Genomic DNA, 27995 nt, shown 5'->3' with positions numbered 1-27995 from the left:
ACAAATTTGCATGCATGGCGATTGTGCACTTACAGACCTATATGCCCGAATACATAAGTGTACACATAAACACTTCGCGCTAATTGTCTTTTGTATCTGATATGTTACTCCTGTATGTTCTGTATTCAGTCTACTCTCCAGATGGCTGAATAAATTTCCCTTTTTGAATGATGTCTGGTTGTTGAGCGTCGGCTGATGTACTGCAAGATATCAAAAGGGATACACAGAAATTCAAAAGTCAAGTCTCATTAAATAATTTAATACCTCAGTTATTCCTAATCTTTTATCTCTTGTCCTTTTGCAGATTTACCTGTTATCTAATAAAAACATACTTCAAATTCTTCTTACTGCCACCTACAATTTCTATATTACCATATCTCTTCGTATAATGGGCATCAAATGGCACATTCACACTCTACGTTTATGTGTTAGGGCAAAATGGTTTCAGGTTCACGCCAACTGTAATGAAGTGCAAATTGGGTGTGAAAGTCTGAACTAATTCCAAAGTGAAACAGTGAGAATTCTTGGTCCAGAATGTTAGATCACTTGGCACTAAAATTATGATGTGGAGATGCCGGCGTTGGACTGGGGTGAGCACAGTAAGAAGTCTTACAACATATAGTTACTCTGTCTACAGTAATGGTAAACTGCCCTGCCTGCAGTAATGGTAAACTAGCCTGTCCGCAGTAACGGCAAACCGGCCAGTCTGCAGTAACGGCAAACCGGCCAGTCTGCAGTAACGGCAAACCGGCCTGTCTGCAGTAATGGCAAACCGGCCTGGCTGCAGTAATGGCAAACCGGCCTGTCTGCAGTAACGGCAAACCGGCCAGTCTGCAGTAACAGCAAACCAGCCTGTCTGCAGTAATGGCAAACCGGCCTGTCTACAGTAATGGTAAACTGCCCTGCCTGCAGTAACGGCAAACTGACCTGCCTGCAGTAATGGTAAACTAGCCTGTCCGCAGTAACGGCAAACCGGCCAGCCTGCAGTAACAGCAAACCGGCCAGTCTGCAGTAACGGCAAACCGGCCAGTCTGCAGTAATGGCAAACCAGCCTGGCTGCAGTAATGGCAAACCGGCCTGTCTACAGTAATGGTAAACTGCCCTGCCTGCAGTAACGGCAAACTGACCTGCCTGCAGTAATGGTAAACTAGCCTGTCCGCAGTAACGGCAAACCGGCCAGCCTGCAGTAACAGCAAACCGGCCAGTCTGCAGTAACGGCAAACCGGCCCGTCTGCAGTAACGGCAAACCGGCCAGTCCACAGTAATTGTAAACTAGCCTGTCCGCAGTAACGGCAAACCGGCCAGTCTGCAGTAACGGCAAACCGGCCAGTCTGCAGTAATGGCAAACCGGCCTGTCTGCAGTAACGGCAAACCGGCCAGTCTGCAGTAACAGCAAACCGGCCTGTCTGCAGTAATGGCAAACCGGCCTGTCTACAGTAATGGTAAACTGCCCTGCCTGCAGTAACGGCAAACTGACCTGCCTGCAGTAATGGTAAACTAGCCTGTCCGCAGTAACGGCAAACCGGCCAGCCTGCAGTAACAGCAAACCGGCCAGTCTGCAGTAACGGCAAACCGGCCCGTCTGCAGTAACGGCAAACCGGCCAGTCCACAGTAATTGTAAACTAGCCTGTCCGCAGTAACGGCAATCTGGCCAGCCTGCAGTAACAGCAAACCGGCCAGTCTGCAGTAACTGCAAACCGGCCAGTCTGCAGTAACGGCAAACCGGCCAGTCTGCAGTAACAGCAAACCGGCCTGTCCGCAGTAACGGCAAACCGGCCAGGCTGCAGTAATGGCAAACCAGCCAGTCTGCAGTAATGGCAAACCGGCCTGTCTACAGTAATGGTAAACTGCCCTGCCTGCAGTAACGGCAAACTGACCTGCCTGCAGTAATGGTAAACTAGCCTGTCCGCAGTAACGGCAAACCGGCCAGCCTGCAGTAACAGCAAACCGGCCAGTCTGCAGTAACGGCAAACCGGCCCGTCTGCAGTAACGGCAAACCGGCCAGTCCACAGTAATTGTAAACTAGCCTGTCCGCAGTAACGGCAAACTGGCCAGCCTGCAGTAACAGCAAACCGGCCTGTCCGCAGTAACGGCAAACCGGCCAGTCTGCAGTAACTGCAAACCGGCCAATCTGCAGTAACGGCAAACCGGCCAGCCTGCAGTAATGGCAAACCGGCCTGTCCGCAGTAACGGCAAACCGGCCTGTGTGCAGTAACGGCAAACCGGCCAGTCTGCAGTAACGGCAAACCGGCCTGTCCGCAGTAACGGCAAACCGGCCTGTGTGCAGTAACGGCAAACCGGCCAGTCTGCAGTAACGGCAAACCGGCCTGTCCACAGTAACGGCAAACCGGCCTGTCCGCAGTAACGGCAAACCGGCCAGTCTGCAGTAACGGCAAACCGGCCAGTGCGCAGTAACGGCAAACCGGCCAGTCTGCAGTAACGGCAAACCGGCCAGTCTGCAGTAACGGCAAACCGGCCAGTCTGCAGTAACGGCAAACCGGCCAGTCTGCAGTAACGGCAAACCGGCCAGTCTGCAGTAACGGCAAACCGGCCAGTCTGCAGTAATGGCAAATTGGCCATTCTGCAGTAACGGCAAACCGGCCAGTCTGCAGTAACGGCAAACCGGCCAGTCTGCAGTAACGGCAAACCGGCCAGTCTGCAGTAACGGCAAACCGGCCAGTCTGCAGTAACAACAAACCGGCCTGTCTGCAGTAATGGCAAACCAGCCTGTCTGCAGTAACGGCAAACCGGCCAGTCTGTAGTAACAGCAAACCGGCCAGTCTGCAGTAATGGCAAACCAGCCAGTCTGCAGTAATGGCAAACCGGCCTGCCCGCAGTAACGGCAAATCGGCCAGTCTGCAGTAATGGCAAACCGGCCTGTCCGCAGTAATTGTAAACTAGCCTGTCCGCAGTAATGGCAAACCGGCCAGTCTGCAGTAATGGCAAACCGGCCAGTCTGCAGTAATTGTAAACTAGCCTGTCCGCAGTAATGGCAAACCGGCCTGTCCGCAGTAATTGTAAACTAGCCTGTCCGCAGTAACGGCAAACCGGCCAGTCTGCAGTAACGGCAAACCGGCCAGTCCGCAGTAACAGCAAACCAGCCAGTCTGCAGTAACGGCAAACCGGCCAGTCTGCAGTAATGGCAAATTGGCCATCCTGCAGTAACGGCAAACCGGCCAGTCTGCAGTAATGGCAAACCGGACTGTGTGCAGTAACGGCAAACTGGCCATCCTGCAGTAATGGCAAACCGGCCAGTCTGCAGTAACGGCAAACCGGCCAGTCCGCAGTAACGGCAAACCAGCCAGTCTGCAGTAATGGCAAACCGGCCTGTCCGCAGTAACGGCAAACCGGCCAGTCTGCAGTAATGGCAAACCGGCCAGTCTGCAGTAACGGCAAACCGGCTAGTCCGCAGTAACGGCAAACCGGCCAGTCTGCAGTAACAGCAAACCGGCCAGTCTGCAGTAATGGCAAACCGGCCAGTCTGCAGTAACAGCAAACCAGCCAGTCTGCAGTAACGGCAAACCGGCCTGTCTGCAGTAACGACAAACCGGACAGTCTGCAGTAACGGCAAACCGGCCTGGCTGCAGTAACGGCAAACCGGCCTGTCCGCAGTAACGGCAAACCGGCCAGTCTGCAGTAACGGCAAACCGGCCAGTCTGCAGTAACAGCAAACCGGCCAGTCTGCAGTAATGGCAAACCGGCCAGTCTGCAGTAACAGCAAACCAGCCTGTCTGCAGTAACGGCAAACCGGCCAGTCTGCAGTAATGGCAAATTGGCCATCCTGCAGTAATGGCAAACCAGCCTGTCTGCAGTAACGGCAAACCGGCCAGTCTGCAGTAATGGCAAATCGGCCAGTCTGCAGTAATGGCAAACCGGCCTGTCTGCAGTAACGGCAAACCGGCCTGTCTGCAGTAATGGCAAACCGGCCTGTCTGCAGTAATGGCAAACCGGCCAGTCTGCAGTAATGGTCAACCGGCCAGTCTGCAGTAATGGCAAACCGGCCAGTCTGCAGTAATGGCAAACCGGCCTGTCTGCAGTAATGGCAAACCGGCCAGTCTGCAGTAATGGCAAACCGGCCTGGCTGCAGTAACACTGGCTCAGACAATTAATAATAGTACATATTGTCCATACAAGGTCCATGGTGTTGTTGAAAATTAAATAGAGTCGATCAGCCTTTTTGTTGCCCGTGACGTACTGGCAGACCGCCACAGTGGAGTTGGTGACGTTGGTTCAGCCGATGGTGGCGGTTCCGCTGATGTCCTGGAGTCCGAGAGCGATGGTCCTTGAACTGTCTCCGTCACCCGGGCTGCTGGTGGAGACGCCATGGATGGGGAAGGGGTAGCCTGGGTGGGGCGCTGGGGGAAAAAAACAGGGGGGGTCTGTGGTGAAGGGGGGGAAGGCCGCACGCCGGCGAGTGCCAGGTCCCGGAGGGAGACCGTGTCCTGCCGACCGTCGGGGTACTCCACGTACGCATACTGCGGGTTAGCGTGGAGTAACTGGACTTGTTCCACCAACGGGTCGGACTTGTGCACCCGCACATGTTTCCGGAGCAAGATGGGTCCGAGGGCGGCCAGCCACGTCGGGAGAGGGGATCCGGAGGACGACTTCCTGGGGAAAACAAGAAAACGTTCATGAGGTGTCTGATTTGTTGTGGTACAGAGGAGGGAGCAGATAGAATGTAGGGCATCGGGGATAACCTCTTGCCATCGGGAAATAGGGAGATCTCTGGACCGGAGGGCCAGTAGTATGGTCTTCCAGATGGTGCCATTCTCCCGCTCGACCTGTCCGTTACCCCGAGGGTTATAGCTGGTCGTCCTGCTAGAGGCAATGCCCCTGTTGAGCAGGAATTGACGCAGCTCGTCGCTCATAAATGAGGACCCCCGATCGCTATGTATGTATGCGGGGTAGCCGAACAGGGAGAAGATGGAGAGGAGGGCCTTAATGACGGTCGATGTGGTCATGTCGGGGCAGGGAATGGCGAAGGGGAAGCAGGAGTATTCGTCGATTACAGCCAGGAAGTAAATGTTGTGGTTGCTAGAGGGAAGGGGCCTCTTCAAGTCAATGCTGAGACGTTCGAAGGGGCGGGATGCTTTGATCAGATGTGTGCGCTCGGGGCGGTAGAAGTGCGGTATGCACTCTGCGCAGATGTGGCAGTCACGGGTTACTGTCCTGACTTCCTCGATGGAGAAAGGCAGGTTGCGGGCCTTAATGAAATGGTAGAAACGGGTCACCCCTGGATGGCGGAGGTCGGCGTGGAGGGAGCGGAGGCGGTCTATCTGCGCGCTGGCGCAGGTATCGCGGGACAGGGCATCAGGAGGCTCATTGACCTTCCCAGGACGATACAAAATCTCATAGTTGTACGTGGACAACTCGATCCGCCACCGTAAGATCTTGTCATTCTTAATCTTGCCCCTTTGTGCATTATCGAACATGAAGGCCACTGACCGTTGGTCTGTGAGCAGGATAAACTTCCTGCCGGCCAAATGGTGCCTCCAATGTCGCACAGCTTCGACTATGGTCTGGGCTTCCTTTTCCATAGAGGAGTGGCGGAGTTCGGAAGCCTGGAGGGTTCTGGAGAAGAAGGCCACGGGTTTGCCCGCTTGGTTCAGGGTGGCCGCCAGAGCTACTTCTGATGCGTCGCTCTCGACCTGGAAGGGGAGGGACTCGTCGATGGTGCGCATCGTGGCCTTTGCAATGTCCGCTTTGATACGGCTAAAAGCCTGGCGGGCCTCTGTCGACGGTGGGACGGTCGTGGTTTGAATGAGGGGATGGGCCTTGTCGGCGTAATTGGGAACCCATTGGGCGTAGTAAGCGAAGAAACCCAGGCAGCGTTTGAGGGATTTGAGGGTATTGGGGAGAGGGAGTTCCATCAGGGGGCGCATGCATTCGGGGTCGGGGCCTATCACTCCGTTACGCACGACGTAGCCGAGGGTGGCTAGACAGTTGGTGCTAACACGCACTTATCCTTATTGTATGTGAGGTTAAGGAGTTTTGTGGTTTGGAGAAATATCCGGAGGTTGGCGTCATGGTCCTGCTGGTCGTGGCCGCAGATGGTGACATTATCGAGGTACGGGAAGGTAGCCCGTAATCCGTACTTGTCGGCCATTCGGTCCATCTCCCGTTGGAAGACCGAGACCCCATTTGTGACACCAAATGGAACCCTAAGGAAGTGGTAGAGGCGCCCATCAGCCTTGAACGCGGTGTACTTGTGGTCACTCGCGCGGATGGGGAGCTGGTGATAAGCGGACTTAAGGTCCACAGTGGAGAAGATTTTGTATTTCGCGATATCGTTTACGATGGCGGAAATACGGGGGAGAGGTACGCGTCCAATTGCGTAAACCGGTTGATGGTCTGGCTATGGTCGATGACCATCCGGTTTTTCTCCCCAGTCCGGACCACCAGCACTTAGGCTCGCCATGGACTGTTGCTGGCCTCGATGACCCCTTCCTTCAGCAACCTCTGGACCTCGGATCTAGAACAAAGAACAAACAAAATTACAGCACAGGAACAGGCCCTTCGGCTCTCCCAGCCTGCGCCAATCCAGAGCCTTTATCTAAACCTGTCTCCTATTTTCCAAGGTCTACTTCCCTCTGTTCCCGCCCATTCATATACCTGTCTGGATGCTTCTTAAATGATGCTATCGTGCCCGCCTCTACCACCTCCGCTGGTAAAGCGTTCTAGGCACCCACCACCCTCTGCGTAAAAAACTTTCCACGCACATCTCCCTTAAACTTTACCCCTCTCACCTTGAAATCGTGACCCCTTGTAAATGACACTCCCACTCTTGGGAAAAGCTTGTTGCTATCCACCCTGTCCATACCTCTCATAATTTTGTAGACCTCAATCAGGTCCCCCCTCAACCTCCGTCTTTCCAAGGAAAACAATCCTAATCTACTCAACCTTTCTTCATAGCTAGCACCCTCCATACCAGGCAACATCCTCGTGAACCTCCTCTGCACCCTCAAGGCATCCACATCCTTCTGGTAATGTGGCGACCAGAACTGCACGCAGTATTCCAAATGTGGCCGAACCAAAGTCCTATACAACTGTAACATGACCTGCCAACTCTTGTACTCAATACCCCGTCCGATGAAGGCAAGCATGTTGTATGCCTTCTTGACCACTCTATCAACCTGCGTTACCACCTTCAGGGTACAATGGACCTGAACTCCCAGATCTCTCTGCACATCAATTTTCCCCAAGACCCTTCCATTGACCATACAGTCCGCTTTTGAATTTGATCTTCCAAAATGCATCACCTCGCATTTGCCTGGATTGAACTCCATCTGCCATTTCTCTGCCCAACTCTCCAATCTATCTATATTTTGTTGTATTCTCTGACAGTCCTCCTCGCTATCTGCAACTCCACCAATCATAGTATCATCTGCAAACTTGCTAATCAGACCACCTATACCTTCCTCCAGGTCATTTATGTAGATCACAAACAGCAGTGGTCCGAGCACGGATCCCTGTGGAACACCACTTGTCACCCTTCTCCATTTTGAGACACTCCCTTCCACCGCTACTCTCTGTCTCCTGTTGCCCAGCCAGTTCTTTATCCATCTAGCTAGTACACCCTGAACCCCATACGACTTCACTTTTTCCATCAACCTGCCATGGGAAACCTTATCAAACGCCTTACTAAAGCCCATGTATATGACATCTACAGCCCTTCCCTCATCAATTAACTTTGTCACTTCCTCAAAGAATTCTATTAGGTTTGTAAAACATGACCTTCCCTGCACAAAACCATGCTGCCTATCACTGATAAGTCTATTTTCTTCCAGATGTGAATAGATCCTATCCCTCAGTATCTTCTCCAACAGTTTGCCTACCACTGACGTCAAGCTCACAGGTCTATAATTCCCTGGATTATCCCTGCTACCCTTCTTAAACAAAGGGACAACATTAGCAATTCTCCAGTCCTCCGGGACCTCACCCGTGCTCAAGGATGCTGCAAAGATATTTGTTAAGGCCCCAGCTATTTCGACCCTCGCTTCCCTCAGTAACCTGGGATAGATCCCATCCAGTCCTGGGGACTTGTCCACCTTAATGTCGTTTAGAATATCCAAAACTTCCCCCTTCCGTATGACAACTTGACCGAGAGTATTTAAACATCCATCCCTAGCCTCAACATCCGTCTTGTCCCTCTCCTTTGTGAATGCCGATGCAAAGTACTCATTAAGAATCTCACCCATTTCCTCTGAGTCCACGCATAAATTCCCTCTTCTGTCTTTAAGTGGGCCGATCCTTTCTCTAGTTACCCTCTTGCTCCTTACATACGAATAAAATGCTTTGGGATTTTCTTTAACCCTGTTAGCCAAAGATATTTCATGACCCCTTTTAGCCCTCTTTATTGCGCGTTTGAGATTCGTACTACTTTCCCGATATTCCTCCAAAGCTTCATCAGTTTCGAGTTGCCTCGATCCTATGTATACTTCCTTTTTCATCTTAGCTAGTCTCACAATTTCACCCGTCATCCATGGTTCCCTAATCTTGCCATTTCTATCTTTCATTTTCACAGGAACATGTCTGTCCTGCACTCTAATCAACCTTTCCTTAAAAGACTTCCACATTTCAAATGTGGATTTACCCTTAAACAGCTGCTCCCAATCCACATTCCCGAGCTCCTGCCGAATTTTGTTATACTCTGCCTTTCCCCAATTTAGTACTCTTCCTTTCGGACCCCTCTTGTCCTTGTCCATGAGTATTCTAAAACTTACGGAATTGTGATCGCTATCCCCAAAGTAATCACCGACTGAAACATCAACCACTTGGCCGGGATCATTCCCCAATACCAGGTCCAGTATGGCCCCTTCCCGAGTTGGACTATTTACATACTGCTCTAAAAAACTCTCCTGGATACTCCTTACAAACTCTGCTCCATCTACGCCTCCAACACTGCACAAATCCCTTTCAATGTTGGGGAAGTTAAAATCTCCCATCACAACCACCCTATTGCTCCTACATTTTTCTATAATCTGTCTGCATATTTGTACCTCTACTTCATGCTCGCTTTTGGGAGGCCTGTAGTAAAGTCCCAACAATGTTACTGCACCCTTCCTATTTCTCAGCTCCACCCATATTGCCTCAGTGCTCGAATCCTCCATCATGCCCTCCTTAATCACAGCTGTGATATCATCTCTGACGAGTAATGCAACTCCTCCACCCCTTCTACCTCCCTCTCTATCCCTCCTGAAGCATCTATACCAGGGGTGGGCAAACTTTTCCGTGCAAGGGCCACATTCAGAAATTCACAATTCACAAAGGGCCGCATAGTATATTAAGTAAAATAATTACTTCACCCGGTTATGATTCTGGGCGCCTCATATAGAACATAGAACAGTACAGCACAGAACAGGCCCTTCGGCCCTCGACGTTGTGCCGAGCAATGATCACCCTTCTCAAGTCAACGTATCCACCCTATACCAGTAAGTAACCCAACAGCCCCCCCCCCCCATTAACCTTAAAAAAAAAAAAAAAATTTTTTTTTAAAAATTTTTTTTTTTTTTTTTTTAATGACTTGGTGGGCCGCAGAAATACCTTTGGCGGGCCGCATGCGGCCCGCGGGCCGTAGTTTGCCCACCCCTGATCTATACCCTGGGATATTCAGTTGCCAGTCCTGCCCTTCCCTCAACCAAGTCTCAGTAATACCAATTGCATCATATTCCCAGGTACTGATCCAAGCCCTAAGTTCATCTGCCTTACCTGCTACACTTCTCGCATTAAAACAAATGCACCTCAAACCACCTTATCGTTCATCATCTCTTCCCTGTCTACTCTTCCCCTTAGTCACATTGAGTTTATTGTCTCGTACCTTACTGGCTTTAGTTGCTGCTTCTTTACTGACTTCTAACTTCCTAATCTGGTTCCCATCCCCCTGCCACATTAGTTTAAAACTTGATGAAGGTCCGGTCCTGGGCACGGTACCGTCTGCTCCGTGTCGCGACGGGTTTGCAATCGGGGGTGAGATTAGCAAACAAGGAGGGGGGGGTCCACTTTGAGGGACGCAAGGCTGCAGACAGTGAGGGGGGGAATAGGGCCGCCGAATTGGAAGGTCAAGCTCTGCAGGTTGCACTGGAAGTCCAGTCCTAGGAGTGCCGGTGCGCAAAGGTCAGGGAGGACAAGGAGTTTGTAATTTTTAAAAACCTTCCCTTGGACCGTGAGGTCCGCGATGCAGCAGCCGTTGATGCGGATGGAGTGCGAACCTGAGGCTAACCCGATTTTGTGTTTTACAGGATGGACAGGGAGCGCGCAGCGTCTTACCGTGGCAAGGTGAACAAAGCTTTCCGTGCTCCCCGAGTCCAGCAGGCAGTCCTTCTCGTGGCTGTTGAGGTGGATCAGCGTCGTTGTTTTGGCGAGCGTGCGTGGCAGTGACTGGTCGAGTTGAATGGCCGCGAGCCGTGGAGAAGAACCATCGCCGTAGTCGGCGGCGGCCGAGTAGTAGCTGGCAGAACCTTGCGTGCCAGTCCAGGATGGTGGTGCCCAGGATCCGCACGTGGAGTCGGGGTCCCAAGATGGCAGCGCCCAGGACCCGCACGTGGAGTCGGCGCCCCAAGATGGTGGCGCCCAGGACCCGCACGTGGCGTCCGGGGCCCAAGATGGCGGCGCCCAGGACCCGCACGTGGCGTCCGGGGCCAAAGATGGCGGCGCCCGCAGGACCCTCGTGGTTGCTGGGGCAGGGTTAGCGGTGCCGGCGGGGCGATCGGAGCGGCTGAGAGCGGAGGCAGAGAGGCGCGCAGGCCAGGCGCAGGGGCCCGGGGGCGGCAAGGAGAGACTTGCGCGGTGCGCTGGAAGGGCCCGGAAGGCCCGGAGGAGAGGGGGAGGTGCGCAGGCCGGGCGCAGGGGCCCGGGGGCAGAGGGGAGAGATTGTACTGGAAGGGCCCGCAAGGGCCTGGAGAGGGGGGATCCCCGGTCGCTGCGCGATACAGCAGCGACCGATTTGGCCTGGCAGACGGATGAAAAGTGGCCCTTCTTCCCGCAACTCTTACAGAGGGCAGAACGGGCCGGGCAGCGCGGGCGAGGGTGTTTAGCGAACCCACAGAAATAGCAGCGGGGCCCCGCGGACTTGTCGGGGTGTCCCGCGGCGCAGGCCTGAGGGAGGTCGGGAGCGGCGGATGGCGGTGGGGAAGCGTGCCAGGAGGCCCAGGGTGCTGCAGCGCGGCTGGGGACATAGGCGCGGGCGTTTAAATCGGCGACCTCCAGGGAGGTGGAGAGAGTCTGTGCCTCAGTTAGGCTGAGGTCGTCTTTCTCCAGCATCCGCTGGCGGATAGCGGCAGACTGCACCCCAGCCATGTAAGCATCTCTAATCAGAAGTTCCATGTGCTCCGTGGCTGAAACTTGGAGGCAGGAGCAATTCCTCCCCAGGACAGCGAGGGCCTGGTAAAAATCGTCTAATGACTCACCGGGGAGCTGTTGTCTGGTGGCCAGCAGATGTCGGGCGAATACTCTGTTGACTGGTTTAAGAAACTGTCTATTCAGCTTAAGCATGGCCACGTCATAATCTTTTTCCTCCGCAGTCATCGCGTAGGCCGCCGTGCCCACACTGGAGTGGAGGATGTGAAGCTTCTGTGCCATGGTGGGGGGGCTGTTTGCGGACGCCAGGTATCCCTCGAAACATGCCAGCCAATGTTTAAAGATTTCTGAAGCGTTCTGAGTTTGCGGGCTGATGCGGAGGCATTTGGGCTTGATCCGGAGCTCCACCCTCAAAATTCTAGCTTATTAAATTGATGAACCATCAATCGAACGCAAGACGAGTTGCTGTACAAAAGTTAGGCTTTAATAAGCTAGAAGTTAGCCCTGCGGTCGACTACAGTAAATGGACGACCGCCGGGCGTTCTGGGTATTTATACCTCGCTCTGGAGGCGGGGTTAACTCAGACTCTCGACCAATCGGGGAGACGTCACATGACTGGTCTCAACCAATCAGTCGAGAGGCACATGACCGACCAGGGCCAATGGTAAGCCAGTGTTCTGCACCAATGGCAGACAGCTATGCAAATCATACCACCACAACGGCAAACCAGCCTGTCTGCAGTAATGGCCAACTGGCTTGTCTGTAGTAATGGCAAACCGGCCAGTCTGTAGTATTGGCAAACCGGCCAGTCTGCAGTAATGGCAAACCGGCCTGTCTGCAGTAATGGCAAACCGGCCTGTCTGCAGTAACGGCAAACCGGCCTGGCTGCAGTAATGGCAAAACGGCCAGTCTGCAGTAACGGCAAACCGGCCAGGCTGCAGTAACGGCAAACCGGCCAGGCTGCAGTAACGCCAAACCGGCCTGGCTGCAGTAACAGCAAACCGGCCTGGCTGCAGTAATGGCAAACCGGCCAGTCTGCAGTAATGGCAAACCGGCCAGTCTGCAGTAACGGCAAACCGGCCAGGCTGCAGTAACGCCAAACCGGCCTGTCTGCAGTAACGGCAAACCGGCCTGGCTGCAGTAATGGCAAACCGGCCTGTCTGCAGTAACAGCAAACCGGCCAGTCTGCAGTATTGGCAAACCGGCCAGTCTGCAGTAACGGCAAACCGGCCAGTCTGTAGTATTGGCAAACCGGCAAGTCTGCAGTAACGGCAAACTGGCCTGTCCGCAGGCACGGCAAACCAGCCAGCCTGCAGTAATGGCAAACCGGCCTGGCTGCAGTAACGGCAAACCGGCCTGTCTGTAGTAATGGCAAACCGGCCAGTCTGCAGTAACGGCAAACCGGCCAGTCTGCAGTAATGGCAAACCGGCCTGGCTGCAGTAACGGCAAACCGGCCAGTCTGTAGTATTGGCAAACCGGCCTGTCTGCAGTAATGGCTACTGGCCTGGCAGCAGTAATGGCAAACCAGCCTGTCTGTAGTAATGGCAAACCGGCCTGGCTGCAGTAATTGCTACTGGCCTGGCAGCAGTAATGGCAAACCAGCCTGTCTGTAGTAATGGCAAACCGGCCTGGCTGCAGTAATGGCAAACCGGCCTGGCTGCAGTATTGGCAAACCGGCCTGGCTGCAGTAATGGCAAACCGGCCTGGCTGCAGTAATGGCAAACCGGCCTGGCTGCAGTATTGGCTACTGGCCTGTCCACAGTAACGGCAAACTGGCCTGTCTGTCGTAATGGTCAACCGACCTGGCTGCAGTAACGGCAAACTGGCCTGTCTGTCGTAATGGTCAACCGACCTGGCTGCAGTAACGGCAAACCGGCCAGTCTGTAGTAACGGCAAACTGGCCGAGCCACAATAATGGCCAACCGGCCTTTCTGCAGTAATGGCAAACCGGCCAGTCTGCAGTAATGGCAAACCGACCAGTCTGCAGTAACGGCAAACCGGCCAGTCTGCAGTAACGGCAAACCGGCCAGTCTGCAGTAACAGCAAACCGGCCAGTCTGCAGTAACGATCAACAATCCTGTCTGCAGTAATGGTCAACCGACCTGCCTGTAGTAATGGCAAACCGTCCTGTCTGCAGTAACGGCAAACCGGCCTGTCTGCAGTAACGATCAACTATCCTGTCTGTAGTAATGATCAACCATCCTGTCCGAAGTAACTGTCAACTAGCCTGTCTGTAGTAACTGTCAACCGGCCTGTCTGTAGTAACTGTCAACCGGCCTGTCTGTAGTAACAATCAACCAGCCTGTCTGCAGTAATGGTCAACTGGCCTGTCTGTAGTAACGGTCAACTGGCCTGCCTGTAGTAACGGTCAACTGGCCTGTCTGCAGTACGGTTAACTGGCCTGTCTGTAGTAATGGTCAACTAGCCTGTCTGTAGTAATGGTCAACCAGCCTGTCTCAACTAATGTTCAACAAGCCTGTCTGCAGTAATGGTCAACCAGCCTGTCTGCAGTAATGGTCAACCAGCCTGTCTGCAGTAATGGTCAACCAGCCTGTCTCAACTAATGTTCAACAAGCCTGTCTGCAGTGATGGTTAACTGGCCTGTCTGCAGTAATGGTCAACCCACTTCTGGTGGCGGCCATGGTGTGAGTGGTCGCACATTTGGCGGCTCCCACTCATGGCAGTTTTTTCAGATCTTTTCCCCGGTTAATGGGTGGATGTGAAGAGGCAAAAAGGTGCAGGAGAGTGAGTGGAAGAGATTGACCCACTGGTGTATGGAGCTGAGTGCCAGAAGCGGTCGCAAAAGAGGGGATTAGACTGCAAGAGTTGGTGCGGTGCTTGCCTCGCAAGTGGAGATGGCGGAGGTTCTGGGAGCGGCCCTGTTGGCTCAGTGGTCAACAAAGCAGCTGGTGGGCTTCCTGACCGAGATGTTCACCCAGCAACGCAAGGAGAACCTGGAGGACCTGGTCCAGGCGGTGGATTCAATTAAGGCGGTGATCGACTGCATGGGGACGAAGCTGGAGGCCCAGGGTCAGGTGATCCAAAAGATGGAGGAAGTGGAGGGGGAACATGAGGAGCAGTTCACCTTGATGGCAGCGGAAATGGGGCTGATGTGAGATCAGCAGAGGCGGCTCCAGGATAAAGCGGTCACGCAGGCAGAATATTAGGATTGTGGGCCTGCCGAAGGGGAGTGAAGGAGCCGATGCTGGCATGTATATGGAGAGAGGGTGCATTCACACAGCCTCTGGAGGTGGATTGAGTGCATAGGGCGCTAATGGGGAAGCCCCAGGGGAATGAGCCACTGAGGGTGACGGAGGTACATTTCCACCGTTTCCTGGACAAGGAGCGGATTATGAGGTGGGCCAGGCAGATGAAGCGCTGAATCTGGGAGGGCAGTGAACTCCAAATATATCAGGAGCTGGGTGCAGAGCTGGCCAAGAGGAGAGCGAGTTTCAATAAGGTAAAGGAGGATCGATGATGGTGGGCGCCCAAGGGCAGGCCTGAGGAAGACCACCTTAAATTGGTGGTGTACTCCCGAATAAACTTTTTTGTGCTTGACAAGATGTTGTTGGCAGGGGTGGCTGATGTTGAGTATTTGGCAATAATGGTGTTGAACCATCCCGTGCACTGGGTGGCCCTACAAGTGAACAAAGTGGGGGGTCCAGCGCCCGCAGCGGAGGCTGGATGTGGGACTGATGGCGGAGGAAGAGGTGTGTGAGCAGGTGAGGAAGGCCGGGATATGTGGAGATTAAATGATACGGGGGAGGTTTCGGCAGGTACGGTTTGGGAGGCACTGAAGGCAGTGGTCATGGGGAAGTTTATTTTGATTCGGGCACATAGGGAGAAGGCGGAGTGGGCGGAGATAGAAAGGCTAGTGGAGGAAATCCTGCAGGTGGACAAGAGATATGCGGAGGCCCTGGAAGTGGGGCTGCTAAAGGAACGGCAGAGGTTGCAGATGGAGTTTAGGCTATGGGTAAGGCGGTGGGGCAGTTGAGAAGAATGAGAGGGATGATGTATGAGTATGGGGAGAAGGTGAGCAGGATGCTAACGCATCAGTTGAGGAAGCAAGAGGCAGAGAGGGAGATTGGGAAAGTGAAGGGCACAGGTGGGAATATGGTGATGGACCCGGCGGGGGTGAACGGGTGTTTAGGGACTTCTATAGTAAATTGTACGAGTTGGAACCCCCAGCTGGGGAAGAGACGATGAGGCAGTTTCTGGAAAGTTTGGCGTTCCCGAAGGTGGATGAGGAGTTGATGGAGTGTCTTGGGGCCCCAATTGGGCTGACAGATGTAGTGGAGGGGCTGGAGGTGATGCAATCGGGTAAGGCCCCGGGGCTGGGCAGATACCCGGTGGAATTGTATAAGAAGTTCTCAGGGGTGTTGGGACCGCTGGCGGTAAGGACTTTCAATGAGGCAAAGGAGCTGGGAGTACTCTCCCAACGTTGTCACAGGCGTTGATCTACCTCATTCGAAAGCGAGATTAGGATCAGGAACAATTTGGGTCATATAGCCAATCTCTCTGTTAAATGTAGATGCTAAACTGCTGAGGAAGATCTTGGCCTCGAGGAGCGAGTACTGTGTCCCAGGGGTAATGGGGGGGACCAGACAGGGTTCGTTAAGGGGAGGCACCGGCGGCCAACATCAGGAGGTTGTTCAATGTGATCATGATGCCTCCAGAGGGACGTGAGGTAGAGGTGGTGGTGGCCATGGACGCAGAGAAGGCCTTTGATCGAGTGAAGTGTGGATATTTATGGGAGGTCCTGGAGCGGTTTGGGTTTGGGCAGGGTTTTGTGGATTGGGTCCAGATGTTGTATCAGGCACCGGTGGCGAGTGTGCGGACGAACCGGGTGAGATCAGATAATGTTAGGTTACACCGGGGGACGAGGCAGAGATGTCTATTTTCCCTACTGCTGTTTGCCCTGGCCAAAGAGTTATTGGCAATGGCACTGAGAACGTCGTGGGTCTGGCAGGGGATAGTATGCGGGGGGGGGGGGGGGGGGGGGGGGGGTTGGAGCACAGGGGCTCACTTTACACGGTCAATTTACCTTTATACATTTCAGACCCGCTGGGGGAGGATTGGAGGGATTATGGGGATATTAGAGGAACTTGGTGGGTTTTTCGGGGTATAAATTGAATATAGGTAAGAGTGAGGTCTTTGCGATTCAGGCGAGGGGGCAGGAGAAGAGATTGGAGGAGTGCCGTTCAAGGTGGTGGGAGGGAGCAGGGGTGTGGGGGGGGTGGGGGTCGGGAGGGGGGAGGTTCACTGGCTCTTCCAAATTTTATAAATTATTATCGGGCTGCGAATATTGTGCTGGTCAGGAAGTGGGTAGTAAATAAATAAATAATCTTTATTGTCACAAGTAGGCTTACATTGACACTGCAATGAAGTCACTGTTAAAATCCAAATTCCAGAGCCTGTTCGAGTACACGGAGGGAGAATTCAGAATTCTCAGCTGGTACGGGAATTGAACCCACGCTGCTGGCCTTGTTCTGCATCACAAACCAGCTGTCTGGCCCACTGAGTAGTTGGAGAGGGGTCAGTTGGGAAGGGGGTGGAGGCTGCCTCATGTAAAGACACGTGTTTGCGGACGTTGTTAACGGCACCCCTGTCGTTCTCGCCGGCCAGGTACTCCACAAGTCTGGTGTAGTAGCTGCCCTGTGGGTATGGGGACAGTGGCGGCAGCATATGGGGTTGGAGGGGACGGCAGTGTGAGCACCGATATGTGGCTGGATGGGGGATTTCAGAGGTGGCAGCGGGCTGGGATCGAGAGATCTGGAGATCTCTTTGTCGATGAGGGCTTCCTGAGCTTGCAGGAGGCAGAGGAGCAGTTAGAGTTGCCGGGGGGGAGGGTTCCGGTATCTGCAAGTGAGGGATTTTGTGCGGAGGCAGGTTTTGACCTTCCAGCACTTGCCGCACTAGGGACTACAGGATAAGGTGGTGTTGAGAACAGGAGTAGGAGAGGGGAGGGTCTCAGAGATCTACAAGGAACTGATGGAGTGGGAGGGAGCCCCGATAGGAGAGGTGAAGAGAAAGTGGGAAGAAGAGCTGGGTGGGGAGTTGGAGGCTGGATTATGGGAGGACGCCCTGAGGCGAGTCAATGCATCCTCGTCCTGTGCCAGGCTCAGCCTGATACAATTTGAGGTGGTCCACAGGGCACACATGACTGTGGCCCAGATGAGCAGGTTCTTTGAGGGGGTGGAGATTAGGTGTGGGCGCTGTACGGGGGGGTCCGGCGAACCATGTCCATATGTTTAGGGCATGTCCAAGGCTGAGGGGGCTTCTGGCAGGGGTTTGCTGACATGTCAGAGGCTTTAAAGGTGAGGATGGTGCCGAGTCTAGAAATGGCGATCTTATGTGTGTCGGAAGATCCAGGAGCCCCAGGGGGTGAGAGAGGTCGATGTCCTGGCCTTTGCCTCCCTGGTAACCCAGAGACGGATCCAGGAAAGTTATTCTGTTGCAGTCAGGGCATGAGAGCTAGCAGATATTGTTTAGTTAAAGATATCAAATGAAAATAGGAATTATAGACTGAGTTATTTGTTCAAAAAGTGATAGCAACACAAAACAGATCGCAGGAGAGGAAAGGAGCTGATGAAACCTAAAACTGTAGCAATGTTTAAGAAGTGGATGAAATTGCGTTAATAAATGGAATTCAGGATCTTGGTGAAAAGACTAATTCCCCTCACCTGACAGAAACTGGGTGGAATGGAGGTTAAAGCTCAGGTGACACTGCCAGGGTGCCAGGATGCCAAGGTGGCATCTTGCTCACACCAGGGATCGGGCCCAAGGGTGCCCTGCCCTTATGAGGTGGGTTGCAGGTGGCTCGATGACCCCAAAATCCCTGGGTCATTCACTAAATGTGTCCCAATGATACAAATCAGGTCCAATTGCTTTTTCACTATTGGCCTTCGAGTGGAAGCAGCTGGGCCAAAGCAGACTGGGGGATGATTAGTCGAAGAGGAGAATCCCGAGGTCTGTGTATTTTCTTCCTTTTGGGACAGTAGGAGCAGGATTACTCCCCTAAGCACCAAAGAAGAGGGTAGTGCTCCACCCCCCCCCCCCCCCCCCCCCCCCCCCAACCTCCCTTCCCAAACCTCTGAACATCCCGTTCCCTCATTCCCTCTCTCCATCCTAACATCTATTTTGAGCCCATCCAAAAGTTTCTGAACTATTCAGTTTTCACGGCCGGACACCCCCTTCCTACCAATATCAATCGGCCCGCTGCATGTGAATGGAAGCAGGCTGTTAAAATCAGATGTGCCTCAGGTTGCGTTGCAGAACAGACCAGCCACTCAACAAGCTGCTTTCCTGCTAGGGTATTGGAACTCCCTTCATTGATTCTGGAACCTGATGGGGAGTTTGGACAAGTCAATCTAATGGACTAATGATGCTGAAAACAGTACTATTCCTACATTACCCATGTCAATTAAAATCATTGGATTACCCTTCGTCTGGTGAATTGGTGTCGGCAGTCTTTTTGTCGGGAAGTTTTATGCTTTTCGGTCGAGTTTGCTTTGATGGTTCTGGGGAAAGAAAGTGTACGATTATCAATCAACCTGTTAGGAGACAGGTAGAAATTCCCATTTCATGGGCATCACATCTGCTGCTAGCCTTCTAAAGTTCTCTGGTACCTCATCAACGTTCTGATCTAGACACAGAGTTCCAATGCACTAAGTTTACAGTCAGCCTTTCTTGACCATTCTCATAAGGGTCACTGTTAAAGTGCTGGGTTTTCAAACACTAACAACAAGGTCATGCAACAGACAATACTTTATTAACCAGCTGAGAAACTACTCCATGCTTGGACTCTGGGGAGAACTCCTGTGCTCCTGTCACATAACTCTTTTAGTAGGCTCATCATCACGTGGCCACTCGGCCTAGAGTTGTTAAATCCATCTCAGCATGTCTAGGAGATAGTGAGATGTTGCTTATTGCTTTTGGTATCTCAGCCCATGTCTCGACAGAGGACTTCTAGCCCACTGCCATGACAATTTAATGCCTCGTGCCCACAAATGGCTCTGATCGCCTCTCATTGCTTTCTAATAATTTGCCCCTTTAAGCTATTGGAGGAAGGGAAGGTCCATTTTTAGGCACGGACAGGAACTTCCATTTAAAAAAATTTTTTAACATTTTTTTTCCAATTAAGGGGCAATTTATAGCGGCCAATCCACCTACCCTGCACATCTTTGGGTTGTGGGAGCCAGATCAAGCAGAAACAAAGAGAATGTGCAAACTCCACACAGACAGTGTCCCAGTGAGGGGTTCGAACCCGAGTGCTTGCCACCTTGAGGCAGCAGTGCTAAACACAGCGTCACCGTGCCACCGTGCCACCCTGGACAGGAGCTCCCATGACAGGTGAATTAAAGAAATGGTGCAGCTCAAAGTTTTCCATCCCTATTGTAAAATGGCGATCCTTTGTGGGACTCTAACAGAAGAACCCCCTCCAACATTATCCAGAAAATTAGCTGAGGTGAACTGTGCATATATCATAGAATTTACAGTGCAGAAGGAGGCCATTCAGCCTATCGAATCTGCACCGGCTCTTGGAAAGAGCACCCTACCCAAGGTCAACACCTCCACCCTATCCCCATAACCCAATCCAACACTAAGGGTAATTTTGGACATTAAGGGCAATTTATCATGCACATCTTTGGACTGTGGGAGGAAACCGGAGTACCCGGAGGAAACCCACGCAGACACGGGGAGGATGTGCAGACTCCGCACAGACAGTGACCCAAGCCGGAATCGAACCTGGGACCCTGGAGCTGTGAAGCCGTTGTGCTATCCACAATGCTACCATGCTGCCCTTGACTGGGCAGAAGTTCCATTGAACCATGTTGCTGCAAGTGTTACAGCCAAGTGGACGGCCAGGCTGGACTCTGTGCCAAATTTGATGAAATGCAATTATCATGGCCAAGGTATTTGCACACTATTTATAAAGAGTGTGCAAATACTATGAATGAGTGTGCCTAAACTCCATTAGCTATGAAGCTCATGTTACTTCAAACATTAGCTCCTGCGCTACCGTACTCAATTTGAAACACAAGCAGATTTAACATGGAGACATGAATCAGGTATGCAGCTACAATTTAAAGTAAATTTACCATTTGTCCTGTGTTTTTTATAATTCATTCATGGGATGTGGGTCAGCATTTGCCCAGTCCTTAGCAGGCCATTTCAGAGGCTATTTAAGAGTTAATCACATTGTATATGTAAAAGAGTTGGCCTGAATTATTTGGAGAGTTGGAGGGAAGTGTAACCCTGTCAACCAATCGGCTGCCATTTTACACTCAATTAAGCACTGATTGGCAACAGGCACGACTTATGTCCGTATTTGGAAGGAAGTCCCACTTGGAGAACTGCCAGACAATCTAGTTGGCTGGCAGCTCTCTAACCCATACAGGCACAGAGTTACAGTGGGTGGAAGTGGCACTGCAGTGCTGAACCTGGAACTAAACTTGGGAGTACTTGTTCATAATTCTCTTAAGGTTAATATGCAGGTTCAGTCGGCAGTTAAGAAGGCAAATGCAATGTTAGCATTCTTGTCAAGAGGGCTAGAACACAAGACCAGGTATGTACTTCTGAGGCTATATAAGGCTCTGGTCAGATCCCATTTGGAGTATTGTGAGCAGTTTTGGGCCCCGTATCTAAAGGAAGGATGTGTTGGCCTTGGAAAGAGTCCAGAGGAGGTTCAGAAGAATGATCCCTGGAATAAATAGCTTGTCGTATAAGGAACAGTTGAGGATTCTGGATCTGTACTCGTTGGAGTTTAGGAGGGTGAGGGGGAATCTTATTGAAATATACAGGATACTGCAAGTCCTGGATAGAGTGAATGTGGAGAGGATATTTCTATTTGTCGTAAAAACTAAAACCAGGGGACACCATCTCAGACAACAGGGATGGCCCTTTAAAAAGAGATGTAGATGAATTTCTTCAGCCAAAGGATGGTGAATCTGTGGAACTCTTTGCCGCAGAAGGCTGTGGAGGCCAAATCACTGAGTGTCTTTCAGACAGAGATAGATAGGTTCTTAATTAATAAAGTGATCATGGGTTGTCGGGAGAAGGCAGGAGAATGGGGATGAGAAAAATATCAGTCATGATTGAATGGCGGAGCAGACTCGATGGGCCAAGTGGCCTAATTCTGCTCCTATGTCTTATGGTCTTATAGTATAAATGCAGGGAGCTGGTGTGAAGGTAAGTACTGGGGTTCCTTGGGGGGGGGGGGGGGGGGGGAAGGGGGGGGGAAGAGGGGAGGGGTTGCCATGAGTGGGGGGTCATGATGGGGGTGCGATTAAGTTATCAAGGACAAGCCAGGGTGAGGGTGGTCCAGAGGTATCTGGTCCAAGTGAGTGTCCCCGGTCAGGAGGGGGCTTATGAGGGTGGCACCCACATACCTACCCACCAAATATTGAGAATGTTAATTTAGTAACTTCAGGAAGCAGGTGAAAATTGAACATTAATTTATTTTAACTATATAGAAAGTTCTGTGAAAAGCAGCATCTTTCTCCCAGTCCAATCCTTGTTGGGAGGACAAGTCTGCCCAGGCCCTGCTTTGGGCCGGCTTTTATATCAGTACATAAGAAACCCGAGGCGGGTGGCCTCCACTCTCTATCTGGGCAGCTCGTACTCCACGGGTCCCATTGGAAGATCCATGATAGTTTACCCATGGTCCTTATGGGGTTATGACAGGTAACTTTCCTACCCTCGGTACTCAGCGCCCGCCTGCCTGAAATTGAGACTGTGTAGGAAAAGGCCCTTAAGTGGTCGCACGAGCTAGTTAGATGAAGGATCGGGAACTGTGCTGATCAAAGAACAAAAAACAAAGAACAAAGAAAAGTACAGCACAGGAACAGGCCCTTCGGCCCTCCAAGCCCGTGCTGACCATGTTGCCCGACTAAACTACAATCTTCTACACTTCCTGGGTCCGTATCCCTCTATTCCCATTCTATTCATGTATTTATCAAGATGCCCCTTAAACGTCACTATCGTCCCTGCTTCCACCACCTCCTCCGGCAGCGAGTTCCAGGCACCCACTACCCTCTGTGTAAAAAAACTTGCCTCGTACATCTATTCTAAACCTTGCCCCTCGCACCTTAAACCTGTGCCCTCTAGTAATTGACCCCTCTATCCTGGGGAAAAGCCTCTGACGATCCACTCTGTCTACGCCCCTCATAATTTTGTAGACCTCTATCAGGTCGCCCCTCAACCTCCGTCGTTCCAGTAAGAACAAACCGAGTTTATTCAACTGCTCCTCATAGCTAATGCCCTCCATACCAGGCAACATCCTGGTAAATCTCTTCTGCACCCTCTCTAAAGCCTCCACATCCTTCTGGTAGTGTGGCGACAAGAATTGAACACTATACTCCAAGTGTGGCCTAACTAAGGTTCTATACAGCTGCAACATGACTTGCCAATTCTTATACTCAATGTCCCGGCCAATGAAGGCAAGCATGCCGTATGCCTTCTTAACTACCTTCTCCACCTGTGTTGCCCCTTTCAGTGACCTGTGGACCTGTATACCTAGATATCTCTGACTTTAAATACTCTTTAGAGTTCTACCATTCACTGTATATTCCCTACCTTCATGAGACCTTCCAAAATGCATTACCTCACATTTGTCCGGATTAAACTCCATCTGCCATCTATCCGCCCAAGTCTCCAAACGATCTAAATCCTGCTGTGTCCTCTGACAGTCCTCATCGCTATCCGCAATTCCACCAACCTTTGTGCCGTCTGCAAACTTACTAATCAGACCAGTTACATTTTCCTCCAAATCATTTATATATACTACGAACAGCAAAGGTCCCAGCACTGATCTCTGTGGAACACCACTAGTCACAGCCCTCCAATTAGAAAAGCACCCTTCCATTGCTACTCTCTGCCTTCTATGACCTAGCCAGTTCTGTATCCACCTTGCCAGCTCACCCCTGATCCCGTGTGACTTCACCTTTTGTACCAGTCTACCATGAGGGATCAGTTTCAGATCTAACTAGCCCGCTCCCATTAACAAGATCTGAATCCCGTTGTGATGTCGTGAGGAACCAATAATCACCAATTAAGGTCAACCTCTTCCCATTCATAGGAAGGACCGTCTATCGAACAAGCTTCCATCATCTAACCGTCTCCCCGGCGAGTGGTCAAGTGGGTGCCCTTTAGCACACCTCTTTAAAAACGTGAGGCTAGCGCAATGGCTGCTATGGGGATTGGTGGAGATGAGTAGCCTTCTTTGAAACCGAGCAATCAGCGCGGAGACACCAGGGCTGGGTGGGGGAGCCACCAGAGGTTGTGGGTCAGGGTGGGTCAGCCACCATCGGTGGGGAGGTGCCCCCAGACTAGGTATTGATGAGCTCAGCACCCGCGGGTCCAACATGCCACCCCCTGGATCATGTATCCCCATATCAGTGGCAATTTCAGCTGCTGCCTGTCCGTCCCACTGAACACCCCCAGGACGGAGCTCTGTCTGTGGTAATATGCTGCAGGTCACTTTAACCCCCTCTGACCATGGTGGCTCCTGGCTGCACAGCAGAAGGCTATTGCTCATGGGGAATTGGCAATGTCAGTTATGTGAGCACTCCCTGCCTTCCGTGTTCGGTGGGCACCATAGGGTCTGCGATCCTTTATAGACCCCTTTGACCATCTTTTTTAAGCTTCTGTTGATCTTTGTTTTAGTTTGGGCAGTGCGATTATCAGGGACGGCCCTTTTGTTTGTTTATCATTTTCTTTACTTTTGTTTATTTGATTGAAGGTTTCGCTCCTTTGTAGATTGTTGTGGTCCTCCTTGCTGCCTGCTCATGCTGGGAGGTATTAATGCCAAGCGGTCGCTTGGTTGATTGCCATCGTGGCTTCCACCTTGGGGGTCTGGAGGACGACCCAGCCTGTGCCGGGGATAGTCTACTTGGACTGCGAAGAGCGATGGTGACATTGGAGGCTTGCTCCTATAAATTGCTGGCGATGTGCTCTTACAAACTGAGTGTGAGCCAACCTGCTGTCAGCACTGGAGGTGGCCGCTTGGACTGTGTGGCCCGATGGGGGTGCAGGAGGTATGGTTTTTTTTCAGACTGCTGGCAATGTGCTCTTATAGACTGCTGCAGATATTTCTGTCTGTGTCTGATGGCACCTCATTGTTGTTTGTATATGGTTTGGTCTTATCCCCTTTTATCCTTTTGTATGTTTGCTTACCAGTAATATGCAACATTATCGCCTATTTCCTGTAAAAAGGAATTGTTATTCTGGCGGCATGATCGCACAGTGGTTAGCACTGCTGCCTCACAGCACCAGGAACCCGGATTCAATTCCGACCAGGGTATCTGTCTGTGTGGAGTTTGCACTTTCTCCCCGTGTGTGCGTGTTCTCCGGGTTCCTCCCACAGTCCAAACATGTGCAGGTTAGGTGCATTGGCCATGATAAATTGCCCCTCAGAATCCAAAAATGGTTAGGTTGGGTTTCTGGGTTACGAGGATAGGGTTTCAGAGTATTGGTGCAGACTTGATGGGTCAAATGGCCTCCTTCTGCACTGTAGGGATTCTATGATTCTAAAATATACCCAAGTGGATTCCCGTGGGTAGCTGTGCTATGTTGGAGGTGAGTGTTAACGCCTGGCATTCCGATCAGACTGTGAGGCCAGGACACTTTGCCTGAACACTGGAGGCATCAACACCACAGATGCAGCAGCCAACAATCAAACACCCAAGAGTTTGGCCTCAGCACTGGGGATATCCTCGCGATGGGTGGGTGTATTGATCGGGGAGGGAACCTGAGCCCGGTCCAAGTAATGTTCCCGGTGGGGTCTGGGGTCCAGTGTCCAGGGACCCCTGTTGTGGCGGGTGGGGTGCAGGGTGGGGTCTCCAATCAACTCATTGGATGGCACCCTGAGAGATGGCAGCGAATGTAAGTGTGGGGGAGGCCTGGGGGACCCGAGGGTCTGGGATGGGTACCCTAAATGAATGTGGGTCTCTCACCCTCTCCAATTCCTCACAGATCTCACATTATGGATGATATTGTTGACCCCGCAGCAGCTGTCCTCACAGTGGCGGTGGCAATCCAGGTGGCCTGACGCCTGAGCAGGTGGTGGCAGCAGCATGGAAAGAGGCTCAAGGTGGCAGCCCATGTGCAGGGACCTGCCATCCTGAGGACTCGGCCACCCATCAGGCCAGGGAGGGACTCAGAGGGGGAGACCAGCGACGACCCAAAGTGTACAGGATTCACTGGTCGTTTGAGGAGCTGTCACTCAGCATGTGCCGCAGGAGGCTCCGCCTCAACAAGGGGATGGTGCGGAACCTGTGCCATGTCCTTGCAGACTTGGCACCATGTGGAGCAGGAGGATACCCATTCCTGTTAGCCATCAAGGTCACCGCAGCCCTGAACCTTTATGCCTCAGGTTCATTCCAGGGCTTGAGTGGGCACTTTTCCGGAATATCCCAGCCAACAGCCCACAGTGCATCCATGAAGCCACGGATGCCCTATTTGCCCGGGCCCCTGACTATATAAACGTTGATCTGGACTAAGCCAATCAAGATGCCCTGGCAGCAGGATTCTCCACCATCGCCAGGATTTCCCTCATCCAGGGGGTAATAGATGGCCTTGCGCACACCGGGCGGTCCGGAAGCGCCCTTCATTAACAGGAAGGGGTTCCACTCCCTGAACGTCCAACTTGTGTATGATCACCACTTCAAGACCATGCACCTGTGTACACACTTCCCAGGGAGTGTGCACGGCAACTACATCCTGGGGCAGTCAGAAATCCTTGACGTCTTAAAGGGACATCCCAGAATTACCGATTGGCCTTTGGGGGATAAGGGGTGCCCGCTGAGGTTCTGGTTAATGATGGCAGTCGGAGGCTGGCCACCAATCTAGAGACCCGATTTAATGAGGCCCATGTGGCCACCCGCACTGTCATTGAGCAGTGCATCAGTCTGTTGAATATGCGATTCTGATGCCTCAGCTGCTCCGACTGCAGTACACCTCCTGCAGCATCACCTGCTTTGTGGTGCTCTGCTGTGCCTTCCACAACCTGACACAGCAGCAGGGCGACATGCTGGAGGTGGAGGACAAGGAACGTGTAGCCTAGTCATGGGTGGAAGTAGAGAAGTAGCCAGACCAGGAGGGACCGGAGGACGAGCCAGGAGAGGACAGTGGGAGCAGCCGGAGGATTGAGGACAGGCGAGAGCAAGGGTCAGGCATGCCCGGAGGACCAGGGTGCCCCTCATCCTCTCCCGCTTCTCATTGGACAAGGCCATCATCTCACCCCCCCTCCCCTCTTTCCACCCATCGTTCCTCCCCCACCAGTTCACCCTCTCCCCTACCTGATCTGCCTCTCCCTCTGCCCCGACCCTTCCAACCATAACCCCACCCACACATTCTCCTCCCTAACGGTTAATTTAAATGTGTTAATCTGGACCACACCCAGGGATATTATTTTAAGACATTTGCACCTGATGTGATCTTCCGTAAATCATTTGTAATCTTCAGTTCACCAAATAGGGTGGGCTGCATTTGACGGTCCCCCAGCCGTGTGTTTCCCGGTGGTGGGCCGTTTGCTGGTGGTGGGATTTTATCTTCTCACTGCTTGCCAATGGGATTTCCCATTGAAGATACCCCATGCCACCGGGAAATCTAAAGGCGGGCGGGGGGGGTGGGTGGGGGGGGGGGGGATGCGACAGGCAAGGGGAGGGCACCACCAGCGGGAAAAGATAATCCCAAAGGTTGCAGAATTCCGGCCAGTCCCGTCCCAACCACCACAACAGATGGCTTAGCGCAAAAGACTCATGCACCACCATATTACAGAGGACAGAATCTGATGCAGCAACAACATCAATTGACTTGGGAAGATATCCTCTAATCGCTGTTTCTAATAAAGCTAAATATATTTAAAAGGCATTTCTGATTGTAGTAAAAATACTGAACAGAGGAAATGACGAGTTGCATTATAATGCAGTAAAAACCTAACAGGAGAAACTGTTTCCCTTATATCTGTAAATTATAAAGCCTATTAAGAATAATATCACGGAGATAAACAACAACATCATAATTGTCAAATTACCTTCTCTTGTGTAACTGACAGATGCTAACTCTGGATTAATGCTTGCTTGCTGGGGATGGATTCTCATGTTTCCTACAACAGTAAAAAAATTGTGTAAAACTCTATTCATAATTTTCATTAATAAAATGCTTGAACTTTTGAACAGCATGTAATTAGATAGTTAGCGCTCGAGGGTATTCTTTAAAGCTGGGGTGTTCAATTAGGTAAGTGAATGGATGGTTTGAAAGGTGCTCACAGAGTATTGTGCAGAGTATTTGTGTAAATCAATCTCTGAACTAAACCATTAAACTCAGGAATTTTCAGATTTTGGCACATTGCAGTTATTTGTGTTTCCAAAGCATCTGATTAAAAGAACGGGATAGGCTCAGAAGTATTTCATGAATCAGGTGTGTATTCGTCGCAGGAATTGCTAGCAACTTGAACAGCTACTTCCTGAGAATATTTATACTGATTTTAGATGTGTTAGAGGGCAGCAACAGCCTTGCATTACAAAAGGTATGAAAGCAGAAACGTCCCATTAGTGCAGTCTAACACGCTGCTTCAGGAGCCTCTCCCAGGCTAAACATCGTTTTTGTGGCTATAATTTATACAACCAGCAAAAAAGTAAGGGAATAGGAAAATATTTGGAGGGTTTTGGCTCAAAAGGGTTAAGAAACTACAATT

At 51.8% G+C, this 27995-nt stretch overlaps 1 long non-coding RNA gene across 1 annotated transcript; it reads right to left on the bottom strand.

Moving 5' to 3' along the window:
- Positions 1–50: 50 nt before the first annotated feature.
- LOC119964137 lies at positions 51–27404 on the bottom strand. The gene is made up of 3 exons (XR_005460258.1): positions 27333–27404; positions 18738–18816; positions 51–200 (listed from the first exon to the last, which is right to left on the bottom strand). It is a non-coding gene; the product is annotated as an uncharacterized LOC119964137 (long non-coding RNA).
- Positions 27405–27995: the final 591 nt, after the last annotated feature.

Source organism: Scyliorhinus canicula, chromosome 4, assembly GCF_902713615.1.
Source record: "Scyliorhinus canicula chromosome 4, sScyCan1.1, whole genome shotgun sequence".
NCBI classification, from domain to species: Eukaryota; Metazoa; Chordata; class Chondrichthyes; order Carcharhiniformes; family Scyliorhinidae; genus Scyliorhinus; species Scyliorhinus canicula.
Note: the sequence above shows the minus strand (reverse complement) of the source record. Positions and strands in the feature narration are given on the sequence as shown.